We start from the raw sequence: 12,404 nt of genomic DNA on the forward strand, positions 1-12,404 counted from the left end.
TCAGAAAATTTTTTATTCTGTTTCCAGTGACATTATGTTCAGTTGAGGTGTTGCTGCCCATCTTAAATTGGGGTTTAGACAACTTGCCTCATTCACCGATTTACGCCCATTCATACAACCACTTTTTCTGTGCTCTTTACTTTAGACTTTCTGAATGCAGGATATTTTATTAAAGCTATTTAGCAGGAGCAAAGCAAAGGATGACTTAAATAATAATAATTAATGTGTCCTGTTTGTGTCATGGTCTGGCTGGCAGACCGTGGGGATATGGGGGAATGAGGACCCAAAACGCATGGTTCTGCGATGCAAACAGTGCACTTTATTTACAGTGAAGGTAACAGATGCACAATAAATCCCCTTTGCTCCCTAGACTCCCATGTGTGTGTTCCCCTCCGACGTCCGTGCTCGTGCTCCCGGCAGTTGTGTTTCTGCACACCCTGTGCATGCTGCCCTTCTAGTCCCTCGTTCCACTTGGAGTCTTAGCTTAATGATCCCGTGCCGGTGGGAGCTCCAACACTCTCCTAAGTAGCTCCCCCGACGAGCCCTGATCACCAACAGGTGTGTGGCAGGAACTTCAGGTGTGGCCAGTCCTCCTGCAGGGCCACACCCATCAGGCCTGCATGTGGCTGTTCTCCATCCTCCAGCCACACATGTACACACCCTGCCTCTACATATGAGTGGAACACCGAACACAGCATAGTGCAGAAAAACACACATCCCCAAATAACAACAACAACACTAATAATAATAATAATAATAATAATAATAATAATCCATCCTGCTCACGGACCCCTGAGTCCTCCAGAGCCAGGTCCGTGACAGTTTGTGTCCCACTGCTTATTTCACATCTCCCTCAGCAGCCTTTTCCAGCATTACTTTCAACCAAAGGTGAGCAGTTTGAATTTTTAATCTGAATTTAATATCAGTGTCTCTGATTTTATATGCATTAAAGTTGGTCACAAATGTCAAATCTGTAAAGCAGCACTGTCTGGTTAAATATTTCAATTTATCCTAACAAACTTGAAGCATTTTATTATAGTTTTTTTAGTAGACAGACAAAGTAATTTTAAGCCTCAGTTTTGTACTATATAATGGCCGTTAAGCAAACGACAGGAGCTAGAAAGGTGGCTATCATCATCCATTTTGTGAGGAAACATGCTCAGATATATATATATAGTTAGCGCTTTATTATTTTTGGTTTATTATTTATCTTTTCCTTCCACTCTGTGACATTGAGCAGTACAGAATGTGAAATATTTATGTTCACTTGCAATAAACGACTGTTTTCAGAGGTATAACATTTAAAAGACGTAACGCCGGTACATGTATTCCGTTACTCCCCAACACTGGTAATAAAGAAAACCAGAAACAATTTGGTGAATGCATTTAGGTTTTGGGAAGTTTTGCATTAGGGAGATTTGTGTATGAAAACCTGTAAATGGAAAGATGGCAGGATTTAATCTTTAGTTCAGTTTCATTTCCTTTTTATCAGAAACTGAAAGTGAGTCTTATTGTCGTACTCTTTCATTAAGAACATGACACTTTTTGCCTCCAGCAGGCTTCCTGACCTTGCTTTACATGTGACTTTCCATAGCAGTTATTTTTCTGTTATCTGGACAAGGCTATTTTATTACATATTTTATGTGTTTAATCTTCACAGAGTTAAATATAAGCATCTTTTGACTATGCCTATCTATCTAAACAGCTCTGGAAGAAGGATAGTCATGCATCAACACCACTTCTTCATCTCCCCCACCCCCTTTTTTGTTTTCTGAGTTCTGCTTTTCCCTGCACACCCACTTTACTCTGTCTAGGTTTAGCGTTGTGTTATATGTAGAGATCCACTTTCACTTGCCTTTTGCCAAACAGTCAACTACACCTTTTGCAAAACCGAGTCTCAGTTTTGTTTTTGGACTTTTACTTTTTGCTAGATTTTTCTTTTCACCCTGTTCCAGTGTGTGCCTCCCTGCATTTTTTTTATTTACTTCTCTTATTGTCAACTGTCTTTTTCTGCATTACTTTAAACCAAAGGTAAGTAGTTTAAACTTTTAATCCGAATTGAATAAAAGTTTATCTGAATATAGAATCAGAGCCAATGCATTTAAGGAGCAGTTGATTACAAAGACCTCATTTTCAAGCAGTACTTTTAAAATTAAATATTACAGTTTATCTTTTAGTTTTAGTTTCTTGCATATGGATAATTTTGTGCGAAAAAATTAGGCCTAAGTAGTGGCTGCAGAGATTTGAAGGTGAAGTATTGAAATGTGTCCCTGATGGGTACAGATATTAATACTGATGTGATATGTTAACTGTGAAACATAAAGTGCTGCAACATTGTTCTGCAGTCCAATGTAAACATTTTGTACATTCTCCAGAGCCGTGGGTTGTGCCAGGAAGTTGGGGGTGGGGAGGTTTAGGGTGTAAGACATAAAGTGTACATTGCATTCCTCTTGTCACGATCTAATACGCTCTATAAAGTCTCTGAACTAGCAAACCCAGCTGTACACAGAGCACAAGAATAAACAGTATAAACTGAAACTGATTGGTCCGCACAGCCAAGAAAATCATATCAGATGTTCTGTGGCTAAAATAACTTTTTCATCCACAAAATGGGTGGAGGTCTTAGAATGGAGAACTTAAGACCGTTAGAACTTTTCTATCAAACTCAGCTTAAGTCTGAGAAAAAGTACTCTCCTCTCCTTCCGTTCTTAAAGTGCAAAAGTCTTTAAGTATTTTGTCAGAAATATTTTTTATTCTGTGTCCAGTGACATTATGTTCAGTTGAGGTGTTGCTGCCCATCTTAAATTGGGGTTTAGACAACTTGCCTCATTCACGCCCATTCATACAACCACTTTTTCTGTGCTCTTTACTTTAGACTTTCTGAATGCAGGATATTTTATTAAAGCTATTTAGCAGGAGCAAAGCAAAGGATGACTTAAATAATAATAATTAACGTGTCCTCTTTGTGTCCCACTGCTTACTTCACATCTCCCTCAGCAGCCTTTTCCAGCATTACTTTCAACCAAAGGTGAGCAGTTTGAATTTTTAATCTGAATTTAATATCAGTGTCTCTGATTTTATATGCATTAAAGTTGGTCACAAATGTCAAATCTGTAAAGCAGCACTGTCTGGTTAAATATTTCAATTTATCCTAACAAACTTGAAGCATTTTATTATAGTTTTTTTAGTAGACAGACAAAGTAATTTTAAGCCTCAGTTTTGTACTATATAATGGCCGTTAAGCAAACGACAGGAGCTAGAAAGGTGGCTATCATCATCCATTTTGTGAGGAAACGTGCTCAGATATATATATATAGTTAGCGCTTTATTATTTTGGTTTATTATTTATCTTTTCCTTCCACTCTGTGACATTGAGCAGTACAGAATGTGAAATGTTTATGTTGACTTTCATTGCAATAAACGACTGTTTTCAGAGGTATAACATTTAAAAGACGTAACGCCGGTACATGTATTCCGTTACTCCCCAACACTGGTAATAAAGAAAACCAGAAACAATTTGGTGAATGCATTTAGGTTTTGGGAAGTTTTGCATTAGGGAGATTTGTGTATGAAAACCTGTAAATGGAAAGATGGCAGGATTTAATCTTTAGTTCAGTTTCATTTCCTTTTTATCAGAAACTGAAAGTGAGTCTTATTGTCGTACTCTTTCATTAAGAACATGACACTTTTTGCCTCCCGCAGGCTTCCTGACCTTGCTTTACGTGTGACTTTCCATAGCAGTTATTTTTCTGTTATCTGGACAAGGCTATTTTATTACATATTTTATGTGTTTAATCGTCACAGAGTTAAATATAAGCATCTTTTGACTATGCCTATCTATCTAAACAGCTCTGGAAGAAGGATAGTCATGCATCAACACCACTTCTTCATCTCCCCCACCCCCTTTTTTGTTTTCTGAGTTCTGCTTTTCCCTGCACACCCACTTTACTCTGTCTAGGTTTAGCGTTGTGTTATATGCAGAGATCCACTTTCACTTGCCTTTTGCCAAACAGTCAACTACACCTTTTGCAAAACCGAGTCTCAGTCTTGTTTTTGGTCTTTTGCTTTTAGCTAGATTTTTCTTTTCACCCTGTTCCAGTGTGTGCCTCCCTGCATTTTTTTTTTTACTTCTCTTATTGTCAGAAGAAGAAGGAAGAAGGATAGTCAGATCCTGTTGTTCTGCTTTGTCATCAATGTGTGTTTCTGATGAAATAGTACATGAGAATAATCTGAATAAGTTGAAACAGCACCTCTGTTTGTCACCAAACTCATTGTTGCTGTTGTAAGTGATGTAACTTTTTCTTCTTTGTTATTTTTATTTAATTTATTATTATTCATTTTTGCAAAGTTTTTTTGTTTTTCTTTCTTTTTCTACTTGACCCCTTTAACTCTTTGACATACAGACAACAATGAACCAAGACAGTTTCTACATTTGACAAACATCCAGCCACTCTCGTCAGCCCTTCCTGCTTTTCTCATTCCCTGATCGGCAGATCAGGTTTTACTTTGTTTCTGACCATAGCTGGACTGGCCATTGGGCATACCGGGCATTTGCCCAGTAGGCGGTGATTTTTCGTTTTTTGATGGGCAGATGTTTTTTTGTTTGTTTGTTTTGTTTTGTTCTGTAACGGTATAAACAATGAAAGTTCATGGATTGGCCAAAGTGTCATGATAAACTCTGGGCTGGACCAATTACAGCCGAATCCCACACAAATATCCCACGGATATTTAGGAGGCAGGCTGGAGCAGCAAGCGATCGAACCACCACACTCTGAGTGAGACCAGGTGACCTGCTCCTCAGCTACAGCCACCCCAGGTGAGAGCTAGACACCATTTATGACCAACAGGTGATCGTTCCTCAGGTGTGACATCATCACCTGAACCAACAACATGCCTCACATCGAGCTTCATCCTCAGGTTTGACTTTGTTTAAATACAGTTTTAAACTTAACAGCCAATCAGCAGCCAGAGATTCATGCTTATTTAAGGGAACCCCGGCTGTTAAGACATGTTTGTGCTAAAATATGTACTGTGCTTTCAATAACATATATGTGGTATTAATGGGGGCGATCGTGGTTCAAGAGTTGGCAGCTCGTCTTGTAATCAGAAGGTTGCCGGTTCGAGCCCCGGCTTGGACAGTCTCGGTCGTTGTGTCCTTGGGCAAGACACTTCACCCGTTGCCTACTGGTGGTGGTCAGAGGGCCCGGTGGCGCCAGTGTCCGGCAGCCTCGCCTCTGTCAGTGCGCCCCAGGGTGGCTGTGGCTACAATGTAGCTGCCATCACCAGTGTGTGAATGGGTGGATGACTGGATATGTAAAGCGCTATACAAATACAGACCATTTACCATTTAAAATAGTTACTCCTCAGCCTCCTTTAGCAGTAATGATATCTGTAACAAATGTAGCATATTTGCAGCTCTGGAGGCCAGGATTACTGAATTGGAGACTCGGCTTCGCACCCTTCATTCACTCGTAGCTAGCCAGGCCCCTGTAGCTGGTGCAGCCGAAGATAGCGTAGGCCCCGCTAGCTGTTCCCCGGCAGACCCCAAGCAGCTGGGGAAAGAGGGTGGCTGGGTGACTGTGAGGAGGAACATAGTCCTAAACAGAAGCCCCAGGTACACCACCAAGCCGTTCATGTGTCTAACCGTTTTTCCCCACTCGGCGACGCACCCGCCGGGGGTCAAACTCTGGTAATTGGTGATTCTGTTCTCAGACATGTGAAGCTAGAGACACCGGCAACCATAGTCAATTGTCTTCCAGGGGCCAGAGCAGGCGACATTGAAGGAAATTTAAAACTGCTGGCTAAGGGTAAACGTAAATTCAGTAAAATCATAATTCACGTCGGCAGTAATGACACCCGGTTACGCCAATCGGAGGTCACTAAAATCAATATTGAATCGGTGTGTAACTTTGCCAAAACAATGTGGGACTCTGTAGTTTTCTCTGGTCCCCTCCCCAATCAGACCAGGAGTGACATGTTTAGCCGCATGTTCTCCTTAAATTGCTGGCTGTCTGAGTGGTGTCCCAGAAACGATGTGGGCTTCATAGATAATTGGCAAACCTTCTGGAGGAAACCTGGTCTTATAAGGAGAGACGGCAGCTCTCATTTCTAGAAATATGGACAAATTAATTAAACCCCCCATAATATGACTATCCAGAGTTGGGACCAGGAAGCAGAGTTGCAGTCTTACACGCCTCTCTGCAGCTTCTCTCCTCCTGCTACCCCCCCCCCCCCCCCCACCAAAAAACCCATCTCCATAGAGACTGTGTCAGCTTCCAAAAAGACAAAAAACAAACTAAAAACCAGCAACAAACAACTTAAACATAAACAATTACAAAGAAAGAACAATACAGTATCCACATCTGAACCAAAGAGTAAAACAGTGAAATGTGGATTATTAAATATTAGTCTCTCTCCTCCAAGTCTCTGTTAGTACATGACTTAATAATTGATCAACAAATCGATTTACTCTGCCTTACAGAAACCTGGTTTTAGCAGGATGATTATGTTAGTTTAAATGAATCAACACCCCCGAGTCATTCTAACTACCAGAAACCTCGAAGCACAGGCCGAGGGGGCGGTGTGGCAGCAATTTTTCACACCAGCCTATTAATTAATGAAAGACCAAGACAGACTTTTAATTCATTTGAAAGCCTGATGCTTAGCATTGTCCACCCCAGCTGAAAAATTTTAGAAACCAGTCATATTTGTTATCATCTATTGTCCACCTGGGCCTTACACAGAGTTTCTGTCTGATTTCTCAGACTTTTTATCTGATTTAGTGCTCAGCTCAGATAAAATAATTATTGTGGGTGATTTTAACATCCATGTAGATGCTAAAAATGACAGCCTCAACATGGCATTTAATCTGTTATTAGACTCAATTGGCTTCTCTCAAAATGTAAAAGAACCCACCCACCACTTTAATCACACTCTAGATCTTGTTTTTAACATATGGCATAGAAACTGAACATTTAACAGTGTTTCCTGAAAACCCTCTGCTGTCTGATCATTTCCTGATAACATTTACATTTACAATAATTGATTACACAGCAGTGGAGAGTAGACTTTATCACAGATGTCTTTCTGAAAGCGCTGTAACTAGGTTTAAGAATGTAATCCACCCACTGTTATCATCTTCAATGACCTGTACCAACACAGAGCAGAGCAGCTATCTGAACGCTACCCCAACAGAGGTCAATTATCTTGTTAATAATAATTTTACCTCCTCACTACATATGACTCTGGATACTGTAGCTCCTGTGAAAACTAAGGTCTCAGATCAGAAGTACCTGACTCTGTGGTATAATTCTCAAACACGTACCCTAAAGCAGATGACTCGTAAGCTGGAGAGGAAATGGCGTGTCACAAATTTAGAGGATCATCATAATTGGAGAAATATTTTGCTGATTTATAAGAAAGCCCCCCCCGCAAAGCCAGAACATCTTACTATTTGTCACTGATTGAAGACAATAAGAACAACCCCAGGTTTCTCTTCAGCACTGTAGCCAGGCTGACAAACAGTCAGAGCTCTTTTGAGCCAACCATCGTTAACTAGTAATGACTTCATGAACTTCTTCACAAATAAAATTCTTATCATTAGAGAAAAAAATTACCAATAATCATCCCACAGATGTAACATTATCTACAGCTACTTTTAGTACCGTTGATGTTAAGTTAGACTCTTTTTCTCCAATTGATCTTTCTGAGTTAACTTCTATAATTACTTCCTCCAATCCTCTGTGTCTTTTAGACCCCATTCCTACAAAACTGCTCAAAGAAGTCCTGCCATTAATTAATGCTTCAATCTTAAATATGATCAACCTATCTCTAATAATCGGCTATGTACCACAGGCCTTCAAGCTGGCTGTAGTTAAACCTTTACTCAAAAAGCCATCTCTAGACCCAGCAGTCTTAGCTAATTATAGGCCAATCTCCAACCTTCCTTTCATATCAAAAATCCTTGAAAGAGTAGTTGTCAAACAGCTAACAGATCATCTGCAGAGGAATGGCTTATTTGAAGAGTTTCAGTCAGGTTTCAGGTTTCAGGTCCTGATTGTTACCCAGTGTTTTGTGTTTAAGTTCTACTTCCTGATTATTAGTTACTCATGGTTTTGTTCTCTTGATGTTATTTGTTGTTCTGCCTTCTAGTTTAAGTCAGTGTCTTCCTTGTGTTCCATGTGTCATATTCCTTCAGTCTGTCTCTCAGTGTCAAGTCCGTGTCTTTGTGAATTGTCTTTTGTTTCCAGTTTTATTTTGATAGTCCCAGCCCTACGTGCAGTGGGTCTAGTTTTGCTTCCCCTTCTCTCATTAGTTCTAATTTCTCCCAGGTGTGTTTCCATCCTGTCTCCAGTTCCCTGATTATTTACCAGTGTGTATTTAAGCCCTGTGTTTGCTCTGTGTGGTGTTGTACCCTCTCTTTGTGCTGTGGTTCTCTTGTCACGTTTTAAGCCTGTGTTGCCTTGTGTTTAGTTTCCAGTGCCAGTTTAGCTTAGATTGCTGTGATTCCTAAAATCAGACCAAGAGTAAAGTTTATAAAAAGAATATTACAGGTAATTTTAAAAAACAAACAAAAAACAGCCAAATCCTGGAATATAAAGCCATTAAAATTTTCCTAATATAAACACGTTTCACACACATGAAGCCATTCATAGATCACTCCTAAAAATTATTTTGCTTGGTTTGCTCGTCTGATGCTGTGACAAGGCCACTTCTCCAGAATTGCAAACCACTCAATGGAGAATTTGCTGGTGACTGGTGTTTACACCCTGGCACAGTGGTAGCACAAAGCTCTGTATCTGTGAGGTCACAGCGATATGATGAAATGAAACAAACATCAAGATTAACAAATATGTGTGTTGAAAATGTAAGAGAGGCTGAAAAGAACACATCAAAGTACGGAGTAAAATAAGTATCCTTGCTTTCCAGACTTCCTTTGTTTGACATTGTGTTTCCTTGTGTGGATTTGTACCCTAATATTTGCACTCAGTTTTAGTTGGTGTGTGTGTCTTTGGTTTAAATGCATGTAGGTACAACAGCAGTCTTCACATGTTAAGGCCTGCATCAGCAATGAGCACATCTATATAGTCTTCATAGCTGCTGTTGATATCCCAGGATAGGGATACCATATCATTTGCACAGATAATAACTTGTTTGCACGCATAATAAATGGTGTTGGTGGTGGTTGTGCAAGAGGTCGTTGGTTTTGAGGAAAATTAGGAGTGGGTATTCAAGCTAGTGTGCAAATCACTTCTACCTGTAGCATTCCAGCCAGACTTTATTCAGACGATGCACTCAATGATCATTACGGATGGACCATGGTGGGGTATTCCAACCCATTTATTCACAAATTGCCATAGACACATCGTAAGAGCTGTAATCATAACATAAAACAAATAAACATTCACTTGATATAACCACGTTTCTGTTATGCTAATCAATTCACAGAAAAGGCACAGGAGGTGCTAGCATCAGCCTGCTAGATCGCTCATAAACTTATTAACAATCAAGTAATACATTTACAAATTGTCCGAAATGTAAACAACAAGTACAACACACAAACATACCTGTTCGCCTTCCAGCTAGATGCTAATTTTAAGATGGATGGAAAACGATAACCTTCTCATTAATCCTTTCTGCGGCAAGCAGTTGCGGTACGATCTTCCTTCCCGGAAGTTGCCCGTTCCGAATTTCAAAATAAGAGTTTAATCTATATTATAAGGTATAATTCGTTCAGGGATTTAACTATTTGAAAACTATCAAATAAACAAATAATCTGGGTCATTTACACTCCCACCAAATCATTAGTGTTCAAAAACATAACTCCATAAACATAGGAAGAAAGAACACAATGATTTCATAATACAAATAATGACCAAACAACAGAAGCATAGTATGCAAGGAATGGACTAGTCACCTTCCAACAATAAGACTAGTTTTTGAACTGGCCGTTCGAGCACTGACCGCTTAGTAAGACGTTCACCATTTTTGCCAAGTTTCCTGTCACCTAGACAGAGCTTCACTCTCCTAACCAGTCCATCTCTGTCCATTGTAGTCTCTACGACTCTTCCCAACCTCCATTCATTTCTGGGCAAGTCTTCATCCTTCATTATGACTATATCCCCGATCTGCAGGTTTCTCTTTGGGGTGTGCCAGCGTTGTCTAAAGGCAATGTTGGCTAAGTACTCTTTCTGCCAACGGCTCCAGAACTGCTCGGCCAAATATTGTACGTGGCGCCATCTCTTTCCTGCACTGTAGAGAGGCCGATTGACTTATCCTTGTTGATCCTTCGAAGAATGCGAGCCACTGCACAGATGGCGCGAGTCCAGGATGAGAACTTTGCCAGCCGATAAGTAAGAGAATCTTGTTCTACAGTTTCCGTGTTTAGAGTCCGTGTTTCCTTAACTTCTGGATCTCCGACTGACAGTTCCGGAGCCACCTCTTCTGAGAGGTCAACTCCCTTTTCCCATAGAAATGCAGGGCCGGTAAACCAGTCCGATGATATTAGCTCATGGACAAAACAACCTCTAGAAGCACGATCCGCAGGATTCTGGTCAGTAGGGACGTATCTCCATTGCCTTTGATTCGTGTAGAGATGTATCTTCTGGATACGGTTGGCTACGAATGTATGAAAACGTCGAGCCTCATTATTGATGTACCCTAGTACAACCTTGGAATCGGTCCAAAAATGCTCTTCAATGTCCGCATATCCAAGTTCTTCCTTCAAAACATTGCTGGTTTTCACAGAGATGACTGCAGCCGTCAACTCTAATCTTGGGATCGTGGTGACCTTTGTTGGGGCGACGCGAGATTTGGCCATGACTAAAGCACAGTGGATGTCTCCTTCTTCATTGCTAAGCCTTAGATATGAACACTGTCCATAGCCAGTAGTGCTTGCGTCGGAGAAGTGATGTAACTCACGTTTAATAACCCTTCCGAAATCTGCCGGGGCATAACTTCGGGGTATATTTATCCTCTCCAAGTTGTTGAGGTCGTTTTTCCATTTCTCCCACCGTGGACGAAGTTCGTTGGTTAGAGGGTCGTCCCAACCTGTTCCATGGCAGCACATCTGCTACAGCACTTCCTTTCCAATGAGCAAAAAGGGGGCTATGAGACCCAAGGGATCGTACAGGGATGCAACAATGGACAATATGCCTCGACGTGTTGCAGGCTGTTCCTTAAGGTTGGTGCTGATCTTCAGGCAGTCTGATTCGACGTGCCATTGGATACCCAACGCTCTCTCTGAAGGTAAGTTATCAAAGGCAAGGTTGAGGTCTTTAATGTCTGATGCACGTTCAGTTGCTGGTATGCTTACCAGGACAGCTTTGTCATTGGACACAAACTTGTGGAGCCTAAGACCACCCAGGGCACAAAGTTTTCTGGCTTCTTCTGCTAACTTGATAGCCTTCTCTGAGCTGTCTGTACTTGTGACTCCATCGTCGACATAGAAATTTCTCAGAATGAACTGAGAGCCTAATGGGTATCGGTCTTTATTTTCTGTAGCCAAATGCTTCAATCCGTAGTTCGCACAGCCGAGCGCCTCATCATCAAAGATCTGCAGAGACAAACATATTCGGAGGAAGTGCGGCTACTGAAGAAAGGTTGTCAGCTGCCACCTCATAACAAGCTACATCACCTCAACCCCTTCTTGGACAACAATGGTGTGATTAAGGTGGGAGGTCGACTCCGTGATTCAAACCTTCCTCTCTCAGTTAAACACCCTACCATCATTCCAAAGGAACATCATGTTACAAGGATGATCATAGCATACTGTCATGAAGAAGTCAAACATCAAGGCAAGGGAATGACTCTCAGTGCAATTAGGACAAGAGGTTACTGGATACCAGGAATTGGCAGGACGGTTGCATCCTATCTTCGCCGATGTGTAGTTTGTCGGAAGCTTCGGAGACGGACAGAAGAACAGAAAATGGCCGATCTCCCTCCAGAGCGAGTAAATCCATCTCCACCCTTTACCTACTGTGGAATGGATTGCTTTGGACCCTTCTATAGCAAGCAAGGACGTAGTGTGCGAAAACGATAACCTTCTCATTAATCCTTTCTGCGGCAAGCAGTTGCGGTACGATCTTCCTTCCCGGAAGTTGCCCGTTCCGAATTTCAAAATAAGAGTTTAATCTATATTATAAGGTATAATTCGTTCAGGGATTTAACTATTTGAAAACTATCAAATAAACAAATAATCTGGGTCATTTACACTACCTGCTCCCGGATATCAACAGCAACTTTCTGCCTATGCAAATAAGAAACCAGTTTATTAAAAAAAAAACAAAAAAAAAAACCTTCAGGGTGTGCAACTTGGCTTCACTCTCTGGTATCTGCATTACTTTCAACACCTTCTATAACATATCTAACTCCACACATCTAAACTCAAGTTGCTAGAATGATTT

The sequence above is a fragment of the Astatotilapia calliptera genome, chromosome 4, assembly GCF_964374335.1.
Source record: "Astatotilapia calliptera chromosome 4, fAstCal68.1, whole genome shotgun sequence".
In the NCBI taxonomy this organism is placed as follows: Eukaryota; Metazoa; Chordata; class Actinopteri; order Cichliformes; family Cichlidae; genus Astatotilapia; species Astatotilapia calliptera.